The sequence below is a fragment of the Artemia franciscana genome, chromosome 1 (assembly GCF_032884065.1).
Source record: "Artemia franciscana chromosome 1, ASM3288406v1, whole genome shotgun sequence".
Lineage (NCBI taxonomy): Eukaryota > Metazoa > Arthropoda > Branchiopoda > Anostraca > Artemiidae > Artemia > Artemia franciscana.
In genome coordinates this window covers 56444227-56468531 of record NC_088863.1, presented here as the reverse complement: position 1 = coordinate 56468531, position 24305 = coordinate 56444227, and the positions used below count along the sequence as shown (strand labels likewise).

The following is a 24305-nucleotide window of genomic DNA, read 5'->3' as shown; positions in this document are numbered from 1 at the left end:
AATAATTTCTTTTCGCTTTAAGTTTAATGCTTCTCCTTACTTCCAGTTGAAAACTTTTTTTATTCTTTTTTTTATGTTTAAATAATGCTAGAAAATCCTGCGGCCCGTTCATGGAAATTCTTTTCCCTCAAAACCAATTCCTCCGTGGAAAAAAAATGGAAAAAACGAGCATGGGAGGGGGCTAGGTCCTCTTCAATATTTATCCATTCAACAAGGGTACTAGGATTTTTGATTTCCGTTAGAATGAGCCGTCTCGCAATATTCTAGGACCACCGGTTCGATACGATCAACCCTTAGAAAAAAAATACTCATCCGTGACAAGTCTTCTGGCAAAAAATACAAAATTCCATTTTTTGTAAATAGGAGCTTGAAGCTTTTTCAGTAAGGTTCTCTGATACGCTGAATCTGATGCTGTTATTTTCGTTAAGATTATGAGGTGTTTCCCCCCATTTTCTAAAATAAGACAAATTTTCCCAGGTTTGTAACTATTGATGGGTAAGAGTAAACTTGATAAAACTTATATATTTAAAATCAGAATAAAAATGCAAGTCCTTTGATGCAAGTATAAAAATTCCGTTTTTTAGGGTTTTGGTTACTATTGAGCCGGGTCATTCTTTACTACAATTCGTTATCACGAACTATTTGAAAGGGAAAGCGAAGCAAGAGTATTTTCTGAAGAGTAGCTGGGACGACATCCAAATAGTCTCGAATTCAGGAAACCCTTTAATTCCAATAAATTTTTAAGTTTTATGTGCATTGATTTTCCAAAAATTTTCGAAAAACAAGAAAAAAGTGAAATCGGCCTATAATTAGACACACATGATGGATCTCCTCCTTTAAATAAGGAATTACTCTCGCTTTTTTTCAATTATTTGGAAAAGCACCTGTTTCATACGAAAGGTTCAACAAAAAAGTAAGTGGATTAACCAGAACGTAAGCACTTTCCTTCGCAATTTTGGCATTAATTTCATCATATCCTGATGAAAAATTACTTTTCAGGATCTTAATTAAGTTTAATATGGCTTATTACTATATATTTTTCTTTTTTAAAGAAATATGAATAAGAAAAGATAGACGATCCTGGTTGACTTTTTTCTTCTCGTTAAATGTTTGTTGATTTAAATATAAATCTGCTAAGCCCCTTTATTTACAGTTTCTATTGCCGGAAAATCTGCTTGTGCTCAGTAGATTTCTTTCCTGTCCAAAGAAAACAAGACGAGATACCCCTTCCAATTCGCAGTGCTGCATTCTAATCTATGATCTCTATATATATGGATAAGGAAACTAAAGGTAAGTATATTTTTTTTCAAGAAGAAGAATTAGTATTAATATCAATGTATTCTAATTTTAATATTAAGCCAAACTAGGCTTACTGTTGACAAAGGCTTATATTTTCATTTAGTTGCTTTGTTCGATTAACCGTATATTTGTTAAAACCTCTCTCTTTAATGATTTGGTTACTTTTAGCGAATTTTTTTTTAGTTTTTCTTTTTTTTTCTTTCTTTTTTTTTGAGGATACTAGTGAGAAAACAGTGACTGTAACACTTTTTATCAGGTTGGGATGGGAGTTTGAAGTTTCAAATCAAGTTTAGTGTTTTTAAGTTATTATGTTTGAATATTTTTCCCCCATGTTTTCCGTGTGGGTTGACAGAACCTAAATGTTAGGTTTTGTTTCGAAGTGGGTTTTTGCCTAAGCAAATTGGCTTTTGGTGGCTGATTTATTTGTTTGTTTAATGAAAATAAAACTATTATTAAGTAAAAAATAATATAAATAATGTCATTTATTCCTGAGGAAATTTTTAATCAGTCATATCGGATACTTTTGGAAAAAATGCCCAAACAGAATTATATAGATTGGGGGAGATATGATGACTTCATCCAAGCCACTTAAAGGACACTCTTTAGGGGGGTATTCTTTACTTCTAAGGAGAAAAACTCATTGTTTCTTTGGGTGAACTCCTATGTTTCATTTTTTGTTGAGAAAATCTCCAGTTTTTCATTTTTCCTTCACACAATTCCTTATTCCTATAAATTTTGTCCCAATTTTCAAATTTTTACTCACGTGTTTTCGTCTTTTTCTAATTTCATCCTAATATTTTGGACTTTTTAATTTTTTGTTTACAAAATTTTGTCTTTTTCAAATCTTGTCCTGAAGCTTTTTTGAAATTTAAACCTGAAACAAATGAGTCTTATTTGACTTGTTACACTGAAACGAAAACAGAATTAGTGATTTTTTTCAGAATCCAAAATTACTATCATATTTTTATAGTGCTTGATGTTTATGCTTAAAGATTTTTGAAGTGAAAGACCCAAACCTCAAGGAAAACACAGAGAAACAAAAGAAAACTCAAAAATACATTAAAAGCAAACAGGACAAACAATTCTTTATCATAATCCAAGACACAAATATGCTTCAAGATATACATAGTACTTCCATGGTCTAGTGTCTCGAAGAAATTTTTGTTTTTTCGGGCGATTTCTCAGTATTAGGTTTCTTTAATGGCACATTTGTTAGTTTTTGGCTCTATATTTTTTTTGACTAGCTTATGATATATGTGGAGTGATAAACTTATGGGTATTATCGCATAAAAGGATTGAGTGTTTTTGATTGCTTTATCCTTAACAACATAATCTTATTAATATTAATCTTACATAATATTAACATAATCCTGTTAATGCATCCAAAAATCATCATGTTTAAGGGAATTGTATCCTTCTCGGACTGTGATTCTCCCTGTTGCTTCTCCTGTAACCACAGGTATCAGTTACGATCCGATGCATTTTTTGTAATAATGGTTGTCACATGTCTTACAGCCAAGGTCTCGCTTATGCTTCATTTTCTTGCATCATCGCCACCAGATTTTCCTCATGCCTTTCAATTTAGCTGCTCGGTTTCATTCAAACTAATATTTAGTTTCGAATGACGTCATCGATAACAAAAAAAAAAAAATTCTCCTCAGCTGCCTAGTCGACGTATCTTTGCTTTAGTTGCGTTGTTATATAATTCAATAACAGCCAGTAATCTTTCCTGTTATGAGTCATTCTTCATCTTGTGTAATTTTGCCCGGGGTATAGATAATAAATTTTAATTTCTCCTTCCCCTTTATTAATCATAGATTAATATGCGCTAAAATAACATGTTTCTTCATTTCTTTGTAATTTTGGTTAGTTTGTAGACATTTAACAGTGAAATACTTGTAAAGGTTTAATTACTTAATAAAATCATCATGCTAGACTAACACATTCCTTCGTACTATTTCAGTTTTACTTTGCTTCTAACTGCAGATTTTGTTGTGTGACGTTTTCTTTTCAACTCAATGTCATTTTCAATGTTCTATGCTCCCTGCCTTTGTTTTACCTGTTACCAAAACGTCATCTTGTGTGGTTTTGCAACTTTCATACATTAGGGGAAATGATGTAACTTATTGTCTTGAAATGTATATTAACGTTCTGTTACTCGTATGGTTTTTTTCCAACATTAAAGCTCTAATCAGTTTTTCTCAGACGTGTCACCTATTTAGATAAGTTTTTCAGGCCAAACAATCTCAGGTTGCCCAATTTCAAGAACAAAAAACATGGAGCCGTTTTCTAGAACAAATTTATACATTGGAGAAATCAATAAATAATACACGAGACCTTAATGGCGAATAAAGTAACAAACAAAAAATACATGAACAAAAAAGATTTGCATAGCATATTCAAGTTTAAGTGTGTGATAGTATGTTTAATGCATACTTCAATAATAGAGAAACATTCTTAATTCCACTTTCTGCTCCACTTTAGCTGGTAAGAACAAAAAAAATGAAAAATAGTGATTTTGCCTCAAAAAGATTAACTCTTACTCACAAGAGCATACATGATGTCTCGTTTTTATTCGTAAATAACTTTTTTTTTTCTCGTTGGGCCAATTCAGCTGTGGAATCATATTCTTTGAAACCTTCGAAAAATGTTGAAGTTTAACCAAGAGACCAAATAATTGTCTGGCTTCTCGTAAAGTATCTTTACGTAGTTTCCTTTTGAAAAAAAATCTGTCATTTTTCTGTAGAAACTACTAACATAAAATAATATATACTCGAAAACTTGCTAACCCTGTCATGATTTTGATAAATTACACTTACAAACCAATTTCTAAGGGTTTTACTCTCTATGGCCTAAATATTGTTAAAGGTATAAACTAAGTTCAAAGGCTCCTGGATAACTAAGTTCACTTTGTTGCATGAAGTTATAAACACCGACATTTCTGTCCGTCCCTTTACAAAAGTAAATTGATTGTTGTTATTCCCGTTTGGAGAAATGATACCAAGGAGAAAGCTCCCCCCCCTTTTAAGACTTTTCTTAATCATGACTAATGTATCCCCTAAGCAGACTAAGGGAACTTTTAGGCCATTTGGTTTTCAAATTTGCTACAGAATTTTTGTCTGCTCTTCAACGATATTATTTTAAAAAGTTTTTTTTAAATTAAGAAAAGAGCCTCATTTGTACGTAAAACAATATGGAAATTAGATTGGACACAAAAAAGGACTGCCTACCTCCTGAACTCTTGCTCTTTACACTAAAGTTCTGTATTGCCTTACTATGAACATTTACTAGAGCGACAAATAAAATTATTAGGTAATTTTAGGCGCCATATCTGATGGTCATTTAAAATATTGTAACTGAGATATTTTTTTTAAGCAAATAGGTATAAATAGCTCTTTTATTCTATGGGCATTATGGTTAAATTATTTTATCCCATTCTGATTGCTCATACTTTTGAGCATTTAGAGGTCCCATTCTGATGCTTCTTTAAGTCTTAATGGTCAAAATCAAATTTTACCTTAAAGAGCAGAAGGTTGAGGAGTCTGACAGCCTTTATATACGAAATAGTTCCTGTTTACTTTAAGCATTATATTGCACTTTTTACTTTCATTTGAAAACAATATTGTTAATGTCATTTTTCTTTGTTTTTAATACCACCCTTGGGATTGCCCTTACTACCGCTTAGAATGCTACCTTTTACCCTAACGTTCCAATTTTGAAGAGCGATTATCAAACAGTTCGTGGTAACGAACTGTAGTAAGGAGCGACCCGGCTCAATAGTAACCAAAACTCTAAAAAATGGAATTTTGATACCAATAGCTACATCAAAAGAATCGCATTTTAATGCTCGTTTTAAATATATAAGTTTCATCAAGTTTAGTCTTACCCATCAAAAGTTACGAGCCTGAGAAAATTTGCGTTATTTTAGAAAATAGGGGGAAACGCCCCCTAAAAGTCATAGAATCTTAACGAAAATCACACCATCAGATTCAGCGTATCAGAGAACCCTACTGTAGAAGTTTCGAGCTCCTATCTACAAAAATGTGGAATTTTACATTTTTTGCCAGAAGGCAGATCACGGATACGTGTTTATTTGTTTGTTAGTTTTTTTGTTTTTTTTTCCCCAGGGGTGATCATATCGACCCAGTTGTCCTAGAATGTTGCAAGAGGGCTCATTCTAACGAAAATGAAAAGTTCTAGTGCCCTTTTTAAGTGACCAAAAAAATTGGAGGGCACTTAGGCCCCCTCCCACGCTAATTATTTTCCCAAAGTCAACGGATCAAAATTCTGAGATAGCCATTTTATTCAGCGTAGTCAAAAAACCTTATAACTATGTCTTTGGGGACGACTTACTCCCCCACAGTCCCCGTGGGAGGGGCAACAAGTTACAAACTTTGACCTGTGCTTACATATAGTAATGGTTATTGAGAAGTATACAGGCGTTTTCAGGAGGATTTTTTTGGTTTGGGGGAGGGGTTGAGAAGAGGGGGATATGCTGGGGGAACTTTCCTTCGAGAATTTGTAATGGGAGAAGAAAATTTCCATGAAGGGAGAGCAGGATTTACTAGCATTATTTAAAAAAAAAACAATTAAAAAATAAAAGTGAAAAAGCTTTTTCAGCTGGAAGTAAGGAACAGCAATAAAACTTAAAACAAACAGATATTATTACCCATATGAGGGGCTCACCTCCTTCTAATACCTCGCTCTTTACGCTAAAGTATTTCCGGTAATTTCAACTACTTATTCTACGGCTTTTGTGATTCAGGGGGTCATTTTTAATGAATTGGGATAAAATTTAAGCTTTAGTGTAAAGAGCGAGGTACTGATGATGGGGCGAATCCCCTCATATATGTAATAAAAACATGAGAATACAAAAGTTCTTTACGTAAGCTAATTTATAAGTTACGTAAATCTTTTACCAATAAAAAGATTCGTAAAAAATTAAAAGTTTTAGTTGCCTTTTTAATTAACCAAAAAATCGGGGGGCAACTAGGCTTCGTCCCCCGCTCTTTTTTTCTCAAAATCATTCGATCAAAGTTATGAGAAAGCCATTGAGCCAAAAAAAAAAAATATGCAAATTTCGTTTTGATTATTCCTCTGCGGAGAGCCAAAATCAAAACATGCATTGATTCAAAAACGTTCAGAAATTAAATAAAAAAAACAAGTTTTTTCAGCTGAAAGTAAGGAGTGACATCAAAACTTAAAACGCACAGAAATTACTTCGTATATGAAAGAGGCTGCTTCCTCATAAACGCCCCGCTCTTTACGCTAAAGTTTTTTACTGTTTTAGAAAGAAGAATTGAGAGAAAGAGTCAAACTTTAGCGTAAAGAGCGGGGCGTTTATGAGGAAGCAGCCTCTTTCATATACGAAGTAATTTCTGTGCGTTTTAAGTTTTGATGTCACTCCTTACTTTCAGTTGAAAAAACTTGTTTTTTTTTATTTAATTCAAGAAAAGAGATAATTTAGTCTACAGCGATGGACCATCGAAAAACAGCTGAGAATAAAATGGGAATTTCCTCGAACACATAAACTGCAAAATTTCGCTACAATAGAAATACACAATAATTTTCTACTTAAGAAAAAAATTTTAAGAGGGAAAACTCAGTAGAAAACTAAGTAAAATTAAGTAGAACCAGCCTTCTCAAAATAATTTAAATCTTATGTCCCCTAGTAAAACCTACTAATTCCCTTACTATATTAGCATAATTTGAGATTTTAAGTTAGGTTAATCAATCTTATGGGACTTATTTTGCCCGTGACATCAGCAAAGCAGAGTTGACTTGAGCCCAAATAGAATCGAGCCACACAAGACCCACGTAGTACAAAAGTCAACATGGTAACAACGAAATAGAATTTATGGATGAGCAAGCAAAAAATAAATTAAACTTTTAAACCTTACCTAGAAAGCCTTTCACGCTTGGTCAGAGGTCAATTCACTATTCAATGTTTTCAAATTTTGAACGGTTTGCATATTACAATAATGATCATTTTAGACTGTGACTGTTGTTATTTATGGATTTTTATGTTAACCACTTGTGAAAGGACTTGTTTAAAAGTGAAGGGCTATTTCTTGGTATCGGTATAACAATATGGAAAATTATGCACTCATTGTCAAAACCATTTCATCTCGACCTAAATGGTAAAAAGGCTTAAAATTTGAGCCATAGAAGAGAATGAAGAGTAGGTCCACACAGGAAGTAGTCATTTAAAATTATCAATTTAAAATTAATGCTTTAAATGACATTGTTTTCGAGTAACAAACTGTCTTATTGAATTTCGGTGTAACTGATCACTTTTAAAGTTCAGAATTCAATGTCATAGGAACCACTTCAAGTTATATGGTTTCTTTTATAGAGCATATTAAAAGAGGATAACAGTTGAAATATGAGCTTCCAGTTTCTTGCAGTAATATCATACATTATTTTTTGCTTTCTCAAGTATTTACTCAAGTTTACAGGTACTTTGCAATTTTGTTTGAAATCGCTTACAATATGCATAGAAAAACTTCTCAAAACCAATTCTTTGGCAAGGTTGCGTATCATGTAATTTATGCGTGAGAATAAGGGGGAGGGCTTGGCCTTAAATTGATGACACGTACTTATCTGTCCAGATCTAACAATTTTGTTGGAAGACTAGCTAATGAATTGAAGTAAGAGTTTGGGATTCCCTATTTTATGGAGGGATAAATATTTTATAAGAATTAGGAATCTTTGGAGATATATCGACACATCGTGGTGTTATTAAGACAAAAAGGAAAGACCAAAAGAATCAACTAAAATGAAACTTTAGTTGAATACAATTTTTCTACTGCAATCCTTTTGTAGGTAGTGTTTTTTGCTTATTTAGTACATCTACATTTCATAATCCTTAATGTAATCTCTCTATTTTTTCAAAAGACATGAAATTTTAAATACCCCTAAATCTTCATAGATACGATAAAATAAGCACTTAAATCAACAAGAGCTAAGAGCTCAAATGGCACTTCTGACGAGAGGTAGGATCCGGTCCTGTTATATCAATCACGCATCTAGAACTTGTCCTTATTCTCAAACTCACCAAAGCACTAGAATTCCCCCGACTCCCTTAAAGATATCAGATCTGTTCCGGTTATGTCAATCACATATCTAGAACTTGTGCTTATTCTTTCCATCAAGTTTCATTCCAATCTCTCCACTCAAAGCGTTTTCTAAGATTTCCGGTTTCCAAGATCTCCGTTTCCCTCTCCACCCCCATTGTCCCCAGATCTAATCCAAAGTTAAAACAGAGCATCTGAGACATGATATCTTTCTATATATCAAGTTTCATTAAGATCCGATCCCCCTTTCGTGAGATAAACATACCTCAATTTTCACGATTTTAACTCCCTCCAGCTCCCCCCTCCATATGGTTGACTCCGGAAAACGACTGTTATCAGGTCAATTTGTGCAGGTCTCTGACACACCTACCAATTTTCATCGTCCTAGCACGTCCAGAAGCACCGAACTTGCCAAAGCTCTGGAAATCCCCCTAAATCCCCCAAAGAGAGCAGATCTGGTCCAGTTGGGCCAATCATGTATCTAGGACTTGTGCTTATTCTTCCCATCAAGTTTCATCGAGATCTCTCCACTCTAAGCATTACCCAAGATATCAGGTTCCCCCTCCAATTCCCCCCAATGTAACTGGATCCGGTCGGGATTTGAAATATAAGTTCTGAGACACAATGTCCTTCTAAATATCAAATTTCATTACGATCCGATCACCTGTTCGTAAGTTAAAAATACCTCATTTTCTTCTAATTTTTCCGAATTAACTGTCCTTCAACCCCCCCCCCAAATAGTCAAATCGGAGAAGCAACTATTTCTAATTTACTTTTGCCCGGTTCCTGATATGCCTTCCAACTTTCAGCGATCGCTATATTGATCAGTTTCAGATCTTCTTCAAGTAAAAATTTGGTGTGGTCCGGTATTCGAGCTTAAGACCTCTCGCACCCTAAGCGAGAATCGTACCTCTATACCAGCAGGCCACACTTCATAACAACAATAATTTACTTTATCGGCAAATAGAATTCTTCTCAACTATCTCGTTCGCTCGCTCCCCCCCCCCAGATGGCTGAATCGAGGAAGCGACTATTTTTAACTTAATTTGGTCTGGTCCCTGATACGCCTGCCAACTTTCATCGTCCTGGTGAATCTAGAAGTGTCCAAACTAGCATAACTGGGACCAGTAGACAGACAGACAGACAAACCGACAGACCGACGGAAAGAAATTGCGATCGCTATATGTCACTTGGTAAATACCAAGTGCCATAAAAACCACCCAACACTTAGTGAAAAGGACTAAACAATCCCAATTAGTTTGACTCTATCTCTCAACTCTTCTTTTTAAAACAGTAAAAACTTTAGCGTAAAGAGCGGAGCGTTGATGAGGAAGCAGCCCCTTTCATATACGAAGTAATTTCTGTTCGTTTTAAGTTTTAATGTCGCTCCTTACTTTTTAGTTGAAAAAACTAGTTTTTTTTTAATTTCTGAACGTTTTTGAATCAATGCATGTTTTGATTTTGGCTCTCCGCAGAGGAATAATTAAGACGAAATTTGCATATTTTTTTGGCTAAATGGCTTTCTCATAATTTTGATCGAATGATTTTGAGAAAAAAGAGCGGGGGAGGAAGCCTAGTTGCCCTCCAATTTTTTGGTTAATTAAAAAGGCAACTAGAACTTTTAATTTCTTATGAATCTTTTTATTAGTAAAAGATATACGTAACTTATAAATTAGCTTACGTAAAGAATTTTTTATTCTAATGTTTTTATTACATACATGAGAGGGTTCGCCCCCTCGTCAATACCTCTCTCTTTATACTAAATCTTAAATTTTGTCCTAATTCATTAAGAATGACCCCTGTATCACAAAAGCCATATAATAAATAATTGACATTACTAAAAATACTTTAGCGTAAAGAGCGAGGTATTAGGAGGAGGTGATTCCCTCATATGGGTAATAATTTCTGTTCGTTTTAACTTTTAATGCTGCTCCTTACTTCCAGCTGAAAAAAACTTTTTCATATTTATTTTTTCATTGTTTTTTTAAATAATGCTTGTAAATCCTGCTCTCCCTTCATGGAAATTTTCTTCCCCCATGGCAAATTCCTCGATGGAAAGTTCCCCCAGCATATCCCCCTCTTCTCAACCCCTCCCTCCAACCAAAAATTCCTCCTGAAAACGCCTGTACACTTCCCAATAACCATTACTATATGGAAGCACTGGTCAAAGTTTATAACTTGTAGCCCCTCCCACGGGGACTGTGGGGGAGTAAGTCGTCCCCAAAGACATATTTATAAGGGTTTTCGACTACGCTGAATAAAAAGGCTATCTCAGAATTTTGATCCGTTGACTTTTGGAAAATAATTAGCGTGGAAGGGGGCCTAGGTGCCCTCCAAAATTTTTGGTTACTTAAAAAGAGCACTATAACTTTTCATTTCCGTTAGAATGAGCCCTCTCGCAACATTCTAGGACAACTGGGTCGATACAATCATCCCTGGAAAAAAAAAAACAAAAAACAAACAAACAAATGAACACACATCCGTGATCTGCCTTATGGCAAAAAATACGAAATTCCACATTTTTGTAGATAGGAAACGTCTACAGTAGGGTTCTCTGATACGCTGAATCTGACGATGTAATTTTCGTTAAGATTCTATGACTTTTAGGGGATGTTTCCCCCTATTTTCTTAAATAACGCAAATTTTCTAAGGCTCGTAACTTTTGATGGATATGACTAATCTTGATGAAACTTATATATTTGAAATCAACATTAAAATGCGATTCTTTTGATATAGCTATTGGTATCAAAATTCCATTTTTTAGAGTTTTGGTTACTATTTAGCCGGGTCGCTCCTTACAACAGTTCGTTACCACGAACTGTTTGAAACACGAGTTATAGCTACTAAAACTGCTGAATAATATATCACATGAAATTTCTCCATACCTACGCACAGATAGCCACCTACTTGGATAGTTTGGTAGCATAACTATTTATGTTAAGTCTTTGGTAACCGTAGGGAATTGTAATATAGTCGTATTTGTAGAGTTTCCTTAAAATTAACATTCAAAAGTTAGCATTTTGCCCAATCTACCTCTACGATGCGGGTTTTTTAGACTGGCTCTCGTTTCTGTTGCCTAGAGGTTTGTCATTGCTTACGTTTGGAGAAGGAAATCACGTTTTAAAGCTGAATATATTCATAAATCAAATAAGATATAATTGCTTATTTTTTAATTATATAATTGCTTATTTTCTTGTTTCGGGCTAATTATTTGTGTTCAAAACAATCTATATTTTACATTTATTTGATTAAAAATTACAAGTTCAATCCAACATTTTTTACTTGAATGTTTTCAATTGAATGGTTTCAGTGTCACTACTTGACTTATCAAACTCTCCAATTTTTCATAAAATAAAGCAAACCTCGAATTTGCGTCCTGAATTTCGCCTGAAACCTCAGACCAATTAAACTTTTTATATAATTTTCCAGTTTTACCATCGCAATTTGTTTGACCATTAGAATTCTTGATTTTTTGCATTCAATCTCCTTTGTTGCAGCAATACAGCTTGCTGTAACTCCAAAGTGGTTAGATAAATCAGTGATAAGGACCATGGAAAGACTCAAAGGTACATTAGAAAGAATATTATCCAGAAGCATAGCTGATGTTCACGCAATTCTTGTAGGGAAATTTATGCAAGGATTCAACCCATTAGATAGACTTCTTTTAATAAATTCCGTACTATCAGATGACTGGTCTACAAGGTCAATATTTAAGTCCCACATAGTAAAACACGGCATATAGTTAATTGTGAGTTTCATTAATTGTTCTTTAAATCAGTCCATAATGGAACAGACTATGTGAACGTTTATATACTACAGCAATATAAAAGTTCAAATACTCTCTAAGAACAAAACACAAGCAAATTTTCTCTATATATTGCAAGATCTTTTCAGCCTTATACTCGTTTTAAAGCCTCATACTCAACCTGAATATACGCTGCTAGGCTACCGTGTTGGCAATACTTTAGATTCCTCACATATAAATTGTAACTAGGGTTATCCAGTAATTGCGGGTCAATATCTTTTAACAGTGTCTTAGGTTAAGCAATCACCTGAAAGACATTAGTGTTTATTATTTCCGATATGAAATTATGCACAGAATTCAGTCCCTGACAATTCAAATGAAAAATGTTAAGGCCAAAGCGGCCCATATCACAATAACAGGGTAGTGTATCCTCCTTAAAAATATATCTTGATGGTTCATTTTTGAAAATCTCAATAGAATTAATATCTGAACTTCTATTTATCATTTCATTAAACTGGCTGGAAAAACTGACCCTTCGACTTTCAAGCTGCATGATAATACTGTTCCCTGGAGGTAAAACAATATCTCTAACTAATTATCAATAAAAATTAATGCCCAAAATGGTATAGGTTGGTGGCGTCAAAAAAATCAATTTCAAATAAACGTATGTCTAGACCTAAACAAATGCAGAAGAAAATAATGCAATATATTACGTCAAAGCTGACATACAATATGATAAAAAAAATGTATATTAATGAATGCTTCATGACACAAATCAAGACCATTCGAAAAATTAAAAATAATAAAATAAAAAATAAAAATATTTTTCCTCAAAAAATAAAAAGCAGCAGCAACGAATACTTTGAAGTTCATCTTTATCAATTTTTCTTTGTCTATTACGACTAAACCAAGCGAAAAAGAGACGAAAATTAATCATTAAACAAACTAAGTACATCAACAAGAAACTCATTTCTTAGCATCTCACGAAGCAGTGGAAGGGGAGGCTTATGTGCTACCCCCTCAAACCATTCGTCTCGCGAAGACTTCATTTTCATACTAACCGGATTTTCAAACTCAAGATATAGTGGAACTGTGTTTGATACCCATGAAATGATACCCATCAATTTGAGACACATTTTTTGTTCATATAATTTTTTTTTCTTACCTCTCTCATAGAAAATTGGGCATCATCAGTCACACAGATTTTTACATGGATTGCTATCTTTTTCTCTTTAAGCTCTTTCCCATTTTAAGTATTTAAATCCTGTTTCCAAGGTTTTTTTTTTACCTCAACCTTATAATATTTCCTATCCATTGTTATTGCAACAACTGAAAAATGAGTTATTATTGGCAAATTTAATCAATCCTTACATATATTGGTAAGCATATGTTTAGCTTGATCTTCATCCTCACAGACTGCATTCCATACAACCACATTATTTTCATTAGGCTGATACACTAAAGCCATAAGCCTATCAGATATACACAAAATCTTTTCTTTAAAATACTGCGCTTCTGACTGCAGGTTAAACATATCATTTTCCAAAAAAAAGTAGTTTTCTGCAAGATTTGTACAAGAATTCAACCCGAAGAATTCAAACCGTAAGACTATTTGCTCCGATTCAACTGCTTGTATTCTATTTTCAACTACAATAAACTGCTGTTCAATTGATTGGACTGAGCTACGAGTTTCACGCATAATGTCCATCATTAACATTGTCCATCGATCATTACAGGTTTATTGTTGCTTACATTTAGAGAGAAAAAATCGTGTTTTAAAGCTGAATTTATTCTGAGATCACGTAAGATATAATTGCTTATGTTATAATTGTATAATTGTTTATTTTCTTGTGTCGGGTTGATTATTTGAGCTCCAAACAATATATTTCTTTTATTGATTTGATTCAAATCACAAGTTTAATCCAACGTTTTTTACTTGAATGTTTTCTATTGAATGGTTTCAATGTGACTACTTGACATATTAAACCCTGCAACTTTTTATTAAATAAAAAAAAACTCGAATTTGCGTCCTGAATATTGCCTCGAACCCCATATCAATTTAATTTTTCTCTATCATTTTTAAGTTTTACCGTCGCAGTTTGGTTAATCATTGGTGTCCTTGATTTTTGCCAAACTCTGAAGTGGTCAGATGAATTGTTGATAAGGACCCTGGGAAGAGTCAAAGGTATATTAGAAAGTACATTATCCAGAGGCTTAGCTAATGCTCCCGTAATTCTTGTAGGGACTAATTAAAAAAAACAAGATTTGTTTTAACTGCAAATAAGGAGCGACATTAAAACTTAAAACGAACAGAAAAGTTCCGTATATGAAAGGGGTTGTCCCCTCCTCAACACCCCACTCTTTGCGCTAAAGTTTGACTCTTTCTCACATCTCTACATTTTGAAACAATAAAAAAAGCTTCATCGTGAAGAGCGAGGCGTTGAGGAGGGGACTACTCCTATACATAATATTTTGTGTCCATTTTAGATTTTAATGCTGCTCCTTACTTATAGTTGAATTTTTTTTTCATTTACTTATTTTTCAATGTTTTTTTAAATAATGCTAGAAAATCCTGCAGCGTCTTCATGAAAATTCTCCTCCCTCATGATAAATTCCTCTATGGAAGGATCCTCCCACTTAACCCCCTCCCCAACCCCCCCCCCCCTCAACGCAAAAAAGGGCCCCTGATAACGTTTGTACACTTCCCACTAACCATTACCATATATAAACAATGGTCAAAGTTTGTAACTTACAGCACCTTCCCCGGGGACTTTGGGGAATCAAATTGTCCCGACGAAAGACGGAAGTATTAGGTTTTTTGGCTAACAAAATGGCTATCTCAAAATTTTTATCCGGTGACTTTGGAAATCAATAAGCGTAGGAGGGAGCCTAGGTGCCCTCCAATTTTTTCGGTCACTTAAAAAGGGCACTAGAACTTTTAATTACCGTTAGAATGAGTCCTTTCGCGACATGCTTGGACCACGGGGTCGGTAGGATCAGTGGCCCTGATCGGTGGTTACGATCAGTGGCTTCTGAATATCCGGATTTCCTTACGTATCTGGGATGCTTGAAGCAATATACACGCTAGAATCAATATCTGGACGACTCATTTAATTTTTTTTTCTTGTCCATCTTAACTTGGTAATAGCTGTAACTGACTTACTGTAAAAAAAAAGAAGAAACCACCAGTCCTTATCGTTTGTTCACTATACTATTGCTTTAATCCCATATCACTAACAGTCTCAGCTTTAAATCACTTCGGAGAAATAAGAAGCTAAAGATTTTTGTTCTTGAGTTTTGTTTAGGAAAAGGCTTGCATTTTCAAATAGTCTTTTATCAGCATATATAAAGTTTTGTTGCATTACAGTATACAGATAATCTAGTAATAATCAATCTTCATTCATTTCATTACGTCATTCATAGAGTAGGCAATAGCAGGCACTACAGTCTTAACTGGTTGAGCAATGAGCCATGACTATTTTAGACATAGGGTCGGTTGGACGGTTACCTAAAACTATCCTTGGACAATTCCTTTGAAAAACCATGTTTAGGAGGAATACACCCATGTTTATAAGCCATACTTGACCGCTGTCATCATTGTAGCTTCTAATATTCTAGTCCTGTCTCGAAGACTCTTCCTTTACTTCCAAACTTTTTTCATCATGAAAAAGTACCTTGGGCATTGGCCATTTTTTTTCTATGTTTTCTTTGTATCTGCCATCTGTTATTGCTATGTTACTCAGGCCTGATAATACTACCAGGGCAAAGCAATCTCCTTTTTCTTTTCAAGTTTTCTTTTATTAATTTTCAGAACTATTCTTGAATCTTGAACTTATGAACCTACAAAAATTGATTCATTTTGGAAATATGTTCATCTAAGAAGCTCTATTCACTAGCATATTCTATGTCCAGAAGACTTTTAGCTTCTCATTTGATTTCTTGCTCCCCCTTAGCCTCGACTGTGTTCAATAGGACAAATTTTATCAAAACGATTCATAACGAGGATAAAACACAATCACTATTCAACTCATGCTTCAATACAAAACCAATAAGCTCAACACTCCTCATTAATCTCATTAAAGGGATAACAACCTCATTTCCTACCTTAATCGCAGTAATGTTGTTCTCGTACAAAATGTAAATATATTAATCACCATAGAAGGTCAGGATCTTCATTAAGGTTCTCCCAGTGGCTGAACCAAACAACTCTTCATAATCTATGAAACTGTGAACCAATGGAATCTCATGGTTCAGGCATTTCTCAATCATTACTTAAGAATTAAAATTGGTTGATACAACCTCTTCTCTTCCGAAAAAGACACTGCTCTTGTCTTAAAACTTTGTCTATAGCATCTCTAAGACTTTAAACTATCATCATACTCAGTGGTGTTTTTTGGAAAGAGGGGCAAGTAGGGGAGGAGGTATTGACCCGCCCCAATCATTTAGAGAATAGTATTAGGACGACTTCCTTTTTTGTTATTTTTTATCCTTAAAAAATTAACAAACAAACCAAAGTACATTTTTTTACTGCCATGCAGCATTTTATGACTGCCTTATTATGTCAAATTAATAAAAACCAATTGAACATAAGAACTAGTTCATTTACGAGTCCATAGTTAGCATAGTTAGTATAGTTAGCATAGTTAGCATAGTTTAGAATCCGGCCGAGCCTTTCGACTCCACAAATTGTGCTTTTAGGGTACCATGTAGCCTTTTATGACGGCCTAACCAAATCTAATACATAAAAAAAGATAAAATATAAGGATTAGCATATATGAATTCTTAAATTGCTCTCTATGATGTTCCTGTGCCTTAATAGTAACGAAGAAAAAGAAGAGGATATATCACTAATGTCCATGTAAAAAAGTGAATTTTTCTTGTTGTTCAATGAGAGGCCTGTTATTTTCCTGTATAAGGTTTTAACAATGACAATTTAAAGGTTGAACTCTTTAATTTGTTAAGACGTCATTTTCAAATCATATACAAGTGAATCAACTACGAGATTTAGTCTCCTATAATGGGCACGGGAGTTGACCAAAGTGGAAGGGGCTATAAGCTTTAATGTTGACGATAAAGCTGGCAAAAAGCCGTGCTTATTAAACTCACAATCACTCACACATGCGCTTGTTTACAGTACACTGCTGTCGTCTGCAGCAACTCATTGCTGAGAGTCTTAGAAAAGGCTGAGTCCACTACTTGATTTATGTTTATTTGATTCGTGTGCTTTGTTTATTTCAGTATGCTGTAATCTTTTTTTATTTAACCGGGTAACGGATAAATAGTAAATTTTCTTCCTTATCAGTGGAACAAAAATGTCCTATGGAAGACTTAGGGAGGGAAAAGGCTATCTTTAATTTTTGGCCGCTAGGTACATCTCAGCAACCAGGTGGAAAAGTGTACGCAAATGTGGTCCCAGGATTGGGATAGGTGGGCTGCTTCATAATCTGTAAATTTTCAATTCAGAATAAGCGCGGTCGTAGGCTCAGCGATATAAAATGGCTAAGCTTTCAGTTCCTGAACCAAGTCTGTAGAACCCAGCTTTGTCCAACTCTCAACTCTTATGTGTTTTATTAAATAAAAAAAAAAACTAGTTTTTTGTACTGAAAGTAAGGAGCGACATTAAAACTTAAAACGAACAGAAATTACTCCGTATATGAAATGGGTTGTCCCCTCCGCAGTCCCTCGCTCTTTACGCTAAAGTTTGACTCTTTGCCACAATTCTACTTTTTAAAACAATTAAAAACTTTAGCGTAAAGAGCGAGGGACTGCGGAGGGGACAACCCATTTCATATACGGAGTAATTTCTGTTCGTTTTAAGTTTTAATGTCGCTCCTTACTTTCAGTACAAAAAACTAGTTTTTTTTTTTATTTAATTTCTGAACGTTTTTGAATTAATGCATGTTTGATTTTGGCTCTCCGCACATAAATTATTGAAATAAAATTAGTATATTAATTTTTTTTTTTGGCTAAATGGCTTTCTCTTAGTTTTGATCAGACGATTTTGAGAAATAAGGGGTGGGGAAGGAGGCCTAGCTGCCCTCCAATTTTTCGGTTACTTAAAAAGGCTACTAGAACTTTTAATATTCAACGAACGTTTTTATTAGTAAAAAATATACGTACCTTAAGAATTAACTTACGCAACAAACTTTTATATTCTTATATTTTTATTATGTGTACGAGGGGGTTTGTACCCTCGTTAATACCTCGCTCTTTACACTAAATCGTAAGTTTTGCCCCAATTCTTTAAGAATGACCCCTGAATCAAAAAGGCCGTAGAATAAATAGTTGAAATCACTAAAAATATTTTAGCATAAAGAGCGAGGTATTTATCTCCTCCTAAATAACTCGCTCTTAACGCTAAAGTATTTTTAGAACCCCTCATATGCGTAATAATCTCTGTTCGTTTTAAATTTCAATGCTATTCCTTACTTTCATTTGAAAAAACGTTTTCATGTTTATTTTTTCATTGTTTTTTTTTATAGTAATGCTAGAAAATCCTGCGCCCTTTTCATTGAATTTTTCTTCCCCCATGACATATTCCTCAAAGGAAAGATCCTCCCACAAAGCCCTCTCCCATCAACCCCACCCCCCAAACCAAAAAATCCCCATGAAAACGTCTGTACATTTCCCAATAACCATTACTATATGTAAACATGGTCAAAGTTTGTAACTTGCAGCCCCTCCCTCAGGGATCGTGGGGAGTAAGTCATTCCCAAAGACATAGTTATTATGGTTTTCGACTATGCTGAACAAAATGGCTATCTTAAAAACTTTAATCTGTTGACTTTTGGAAAAAATGAGCATGGGAGGGGGCCTATTTGCCCTCCAATTTTTTTGGTCACTTAAAAAGGGCACTAGAACTTTTCATTTCCGTTAGAATGAGCCCTCTCGCGACATTCAAGGACCACTTGGTCGATAAGGTGACCCCTGGGAAAAAAAAAACAAAAAAAAAACAAACAAACAAATAAACACGCACCCGTGATTTGTCTTCTGGCAAAAAATACAAAATTCCACATTTTTTAGATAGGAGCTTGAAATTTTTGCTATAGAGTCCTCTGATATACCAAATGCGATAGTGTGATTTTCGTTAAGATTCTATGACTTTTAGGGGATGTTTCCCCCTTTTTTCCAAAATAGGGCAAATTTTCTCAGGCTCGTAACTTTTGATGACAAAGACTAAATTAATTGAAACCTATATATTTAGAATCAGCGTAAAAATTCAATTCTTTTGATGTATCTTTTAGCATCAAAATTCCGTTTTTTGGAGTTCCGTTTACTATTGAGCCGGGTCGCCCCTTACTACAGTTCCTTACCACGAACTGTTTGAAAAGAAAATAATTCGGTATTTTGGGGCTTCTGACATTATTACTCCTTTGCGGAAGTTAGGCTCAAAATTGAAAAAGGATTATATTTTTTCTCTGGGCCCCTTCCACCTCTTAGTTCGTTTATTTTCCCGTTAGTTTTCACCTGTTTTCGCTTTATAGTTGTGTTATCTCTTAGCAGTTCTTTCGTTAGTTGAGTTATGATTGTGGTATATATGTTTTATCGCTCGTATAGTTGTGTTATTTTCAAATTATACTCCATAATAGAGAGGCCGAACACCCAGCATTGTATATTAAACTCTTAATTTGACGTTTTTTTCTAACGTGACCAGATTCGTCCTGCGCCCTTTTCATTGAATTTTTTCCCCCATGGCATATTTCTCCAATGAAATATCCTCCCACATAGCCCCCTCCCTCAACCCTACCCCCAAAACCAAAAAAATCCCCCCTGAAAACGTCTGTACACTTCCCAATAACCATTATTATATGTAAACACTGGTTGAAGTTTGTAACTTGCAACCCCTCCCCCAGGGACTCTGGGTGAGTAAGTCATCCCCAAAAACATAGTTATTATGATTTTCGACTATGCTAAACAAAATGGCTATCTCAAAATTTTGATCCGTTGACTTTGGGAAAAAAATGAGCGTGGGAGGGGGCCTAGATGCCCTCCAATTTTTTTGGTCACTTAAAAAGGGCACTAGAACTTTTCATTTCCGTTAGAATGAGCCCTCTTGCGACATTCTAGGACCACTTGGTCGATACGATGACCCCTGGGAAAAAAAAAAAAAACAAAAACAAAAAAAAAAAACAATCAAATAAACACGCACCCGTGATTTGTCTTCTGGCAAAAAATGCAAAATTCCACATTTTTGTAGATAGGAGCTTGAAACTTCTATAGTAGGGTTCTCTGATACGCTGAATCTGATGGTGTCATTTTCGTTAAGATCCTACGACTTTTAGGGGGTGTTTCCCCCTATTTTCCTAAATAAGGCAAATTTTCTCAGGCTCCTAACTTTTGATGGCTAAGACTAAACTTGATGAAACTTATATATTTAAAATCAGCATTAAAATGCGATTCTTTTGATGTAGCTATTGATATCAAAATTCAATTTTTTAGAGTTTTGGTTACTATTAAGCCGGATCGCTCCTTACTACAGTTCGTTACCACGAACTGTTTGATAACGTTATTGAAAATATAATTTGTACCAATTTTGTTTGGTTCTTTCTTTCTTTGGCTCAGCAACAACTTTATAAAAATCAAAGGAAGGTAGAACAAGTAGTAATGGGTTATTTATTTTTTACTATGGATCGTTATAGACTCTAATTAAGTTGCTAGCAACCGCTGCAACCTGGTTTTGAGTATGATTATAAACTGGAAAAAGCCTACGGTTTTTTTTTTTTTTTTTAATTGGAATAATAAGATATGGAGATCAGAGAATTCAATAAGAATCAATTATACCGATACTTTATATAAAATTTTTAAATGCATCGATTTCCTTTAAAATGAGCCATTAAAGAGATCTCTGTGATTTTCTAGTGCTCCGCTAGCTGAGGAGAAAAACAAAACGGAAAAAAGAAAGAAAGTGCTGTCGATGCAAGATATGGTGGTTCAAGTCATTTTTCTTGTTTTACATGCCAATGAATTTTTCTTGTTATTCAAGTCAAGAGATGGTTAGTTTCCTATATAGGGATGTTGGATAAGGTGGTTTCAATAGTAGTCGAGCCTTTATATAATTAAATAAAAAAAACTAGTTTTTTTAACTGAAAGTAAGGAGCGACATTAAAACTTAAAACGAACAGAAATTACTCCGTATATGAAATGGGTTGTCCCCTCCGCAGTCCCTCGCTCTTTACGCTAAAGTTTGACTCTTTGCCACAATTCTACTTTTAAAAAAAATTAAAAACTTTAGCGTAAAGAGCGTGGGACTGCGGAGGGGACAACCCATTTCATATACGGAGTAATTTCTGTTCGTTTTAAGTTTTAATGTCGCTCCTTACTTTCAGTTAAAAAAACTAGTTTTTTTTAATTTAATTTCTGAACGTTTTTGAATTAATGCATGTTTGATTTTGGCTCTCCGCACATAAATTATTGAAATGAAATTAGTATATTAATTTTTTTTGGCTAAATGGCTTTCTCTTAGTTTTGATCAGACGATTTTGAGAAATAAGGGGTGGGGAAGGAGGCCTAGCTGCCCTCCAATTTTTCGGTTACTTAAAAAGGCTACTAGAACTTTTAATATTCAACGAACGTTTTTATTAGTAAAAATATACATAACTTAAGAATTAACTTACGTAACAAACTTTTATATTCTTATATTTTTATTATGTGTACGAGGGGGTTTGTGCCCTCGTTAATACCTCGCTCTTTACATTAAATCGTAAGTTTTGTCCCAATTCTTTAAGAATGACCCCTGAATCAAAAAGGCCGTAGAATAAATTGTTGAAATCACTAAAAATATTTTAGCATAAAGAGCGAGGTATTTATCTCCTCCTAAATACCTCGCTCTTTATGCTAAAGTATTTTTAGAACCCCTCATATGCGTAATAATCTCTGTTCGTTTTAAATTTCAATGCTATTCCTTACTTTCATTTGAAAAAACGTTTTCATGTTTATTTTTTCATTGTTTTTTTTTATAGTAATGCTAGAAAATCCTGCGCCCTTTTCATTGAATTTTTCTTCCCCCATGACATATTCCTCAAAGGAAAGATCCTCCCACAAAGCCCTCTCCCATCAACCCCACCCCCCAAACCAAAAAATCCCCATGAAAACGTCTGTACACTTCCCAATAACCATTACTATATGTAAACACTGGTCAAAGTTTGTAACTTGCAGCCCCTCCCTCAGGGATTGTGGGGAGTAAGTCATTCCCAAAGACATAGTTATTATGGTTTTCGACTATGCTGAACAAAATGGCTATCTTAAAATTTTAATCTGTTGACTTTTGGAAAAAAATGAGCATGGGAGGGGGCCTATTTGCCCTCCAATTTTTTTGGTCACTTAAAAAGGGCACTAGAACTTTTCATTTCCGTTAGAATTAGCACTCTCGCGACATTCTAGGACCACTTGGTCGATAAGATGACCCCTGGAAAAAAAACAAACAAACAAATAAACACGCACCCGTGATTTGTCTTCTGGCAAAAAATACAAAATTCCACATTTTTTAGATAGGAGCTTGAAATTTTTGCTACAGAGTTCTCTGATATACCGAATACGATAGTGTGATTTTCGTTAAGATTCTATGACTTTTAGGGGATGTTTCCCCCTTTTTTCCAAAATAGGGCGAATTTTCTCAGGCTCGTAACTTTTGATGACAAAGACTAAATTAATTGAAACTTATATATTTAGAATCAGCGTAAAAATTCGATTCTTTTGATGTATCTTTTAGCATCAAAATTCCGTTTTTTAGAGTTTCGTTTACTATTGAGCCGGGTCGCCCCTTACTACAGTTCCTTACCACGAACTGTTTGAAAAGAAAATAATTCGGTATTTTGGGGCTTCTGACATTATTACTCCTTTGCGGAAGTTAGGCTCAAAATTGAAAAAGGATTATATTTTTTCTCTGGGCCCCTTCCACCTCTTAGTTCGTTTATTTTCCCGTTAGTTTTCACCTGTTTTCGCTTTATAGTTGTGTTATCTCTTAGCAGTTCTTTCGTTAGTTGAGTTATGGTTGTGGTATATATGTTTTATCGCTCGTATAGTTGTTTTATTTTCAAATTATACTCCATAACAGAGAGGCTCCAAACACCCAGCATTGTATATTAAGCTCTTAATTTGACGTTTTTTCTAACGTGGCCAGGTTCGTCCTGCGCCCTTTTCATTGAATTTTTTTCCCCCATGGCATATTTCTCCAAGGAAAGATCCTCCCACATAGTCCCCTCCCTCAACCCTACCCCCAAAACCAAAAACATCCCCCTGAAAACGTCTGTACACTTCCCAATAACCATTATTATATGTAAACACTGGTTGAGGTTTGTAACTTGCAACCCCTCCCCCAGGGACTGTGGGGGAGTAAGTCATCCCCAAAAACATAGTTATTATGATTTTCGACTATGCTAAACAAAATGGCTATCTCAAAATTTTGATCCGTTGACTTTGGGAAAAAAATGAGCGTGGGAGGGGGCCTAGATGCCCTACAATTTTTTTGGTCACTTAAAAAGGGCACTAGAAATTTTCATTTCCGTTAGAATGAGCCCTCTTGCGACATTCTAGGACCACTTGGTCGATACGATGACCCCTGGGAAAAAAAAAAAAAAAAAAAAAAAAAAAAACAAACAAATAAACACGCACCCGTGATTTGTCTTCTGGCAAAAAATGCAAAATTCCACATTTTTGTAGATAGGAGCTTGAAACTTCTACAGTAGGGTTCTCTGATACGCTGAATCTGATGGTGTCATTTTCGTTAAGATCCTACGACTTTTAGGGGGTGTTTTCCCCTATTTTCCTAAATAAGGCAAATTTTCTCAGGCTCGTAACTTTTGATGGCTAGGACTAAACTTGATGAAACTTATATATTTAAAATCAGCATTAAAATGCAATTCTTTTGGTGTAGCTATTGATATCAAAATTCAATTTTTTAGAGTTTTGGTTACTAATGAGCCGGATCGCTCCTTACTACAGTTCGTTACCACGAACTGTTTGATTTCAATACACAGCTAGCTGAGGAAAAAAACAGGAAATAAGAAAAAAAATGCAGTATATGCTGAATATCGTGGTTGCAGCCACCTTTCTTGATTTTCAAGCCAATATAATTTCTTTGTTGTTCAACCCAAGCGACGGTAAGTTTTCTGTATAGCGGTTTCGGACAAGATGGTTGTTATAGTGTACTTCTTGTTTTGATTTGACTCTATTCTTAGGAGTTATAG

The 24305-nt window shown here is 34.6% G+C and overlaps 2 protein-coding genes across 6 annotated transcripts in view; one reads left to right on the top strand and one right to left on the bottom strand.

Moving 5' to 3' along the window:
* LOC136031546 (uncharacterized) overlaps nucleotides 1-24305 on the bottom strand; it is a 611644-nt gene that overhangs the window by 305676 nt on the left and 281663 nt on the right. The gene's annotated exons all lie outside the window — the stretch shown is intronic.
* The window catches only part of LOC136031580 (uncharacterized), a 171463-nt gene continuing 148370 nt past the window's right edge, over nucleotides 1213-24305 (top strand). Inside the window, exon 1 of one of the 2 annotated variants that reach the window (XM_065711253.1) lies at nucleotides 1213-1290. The gene's annotated coding sequence lies outside the window, so the exon portion shown is untranslated. Of the gene's footprint in view, nucleotides 1291-24082; nucleotides 24219-24305 lie in introns of those variants that run through there. The other variant, XM_065711258.1, reaches the window with a different exon arrangement.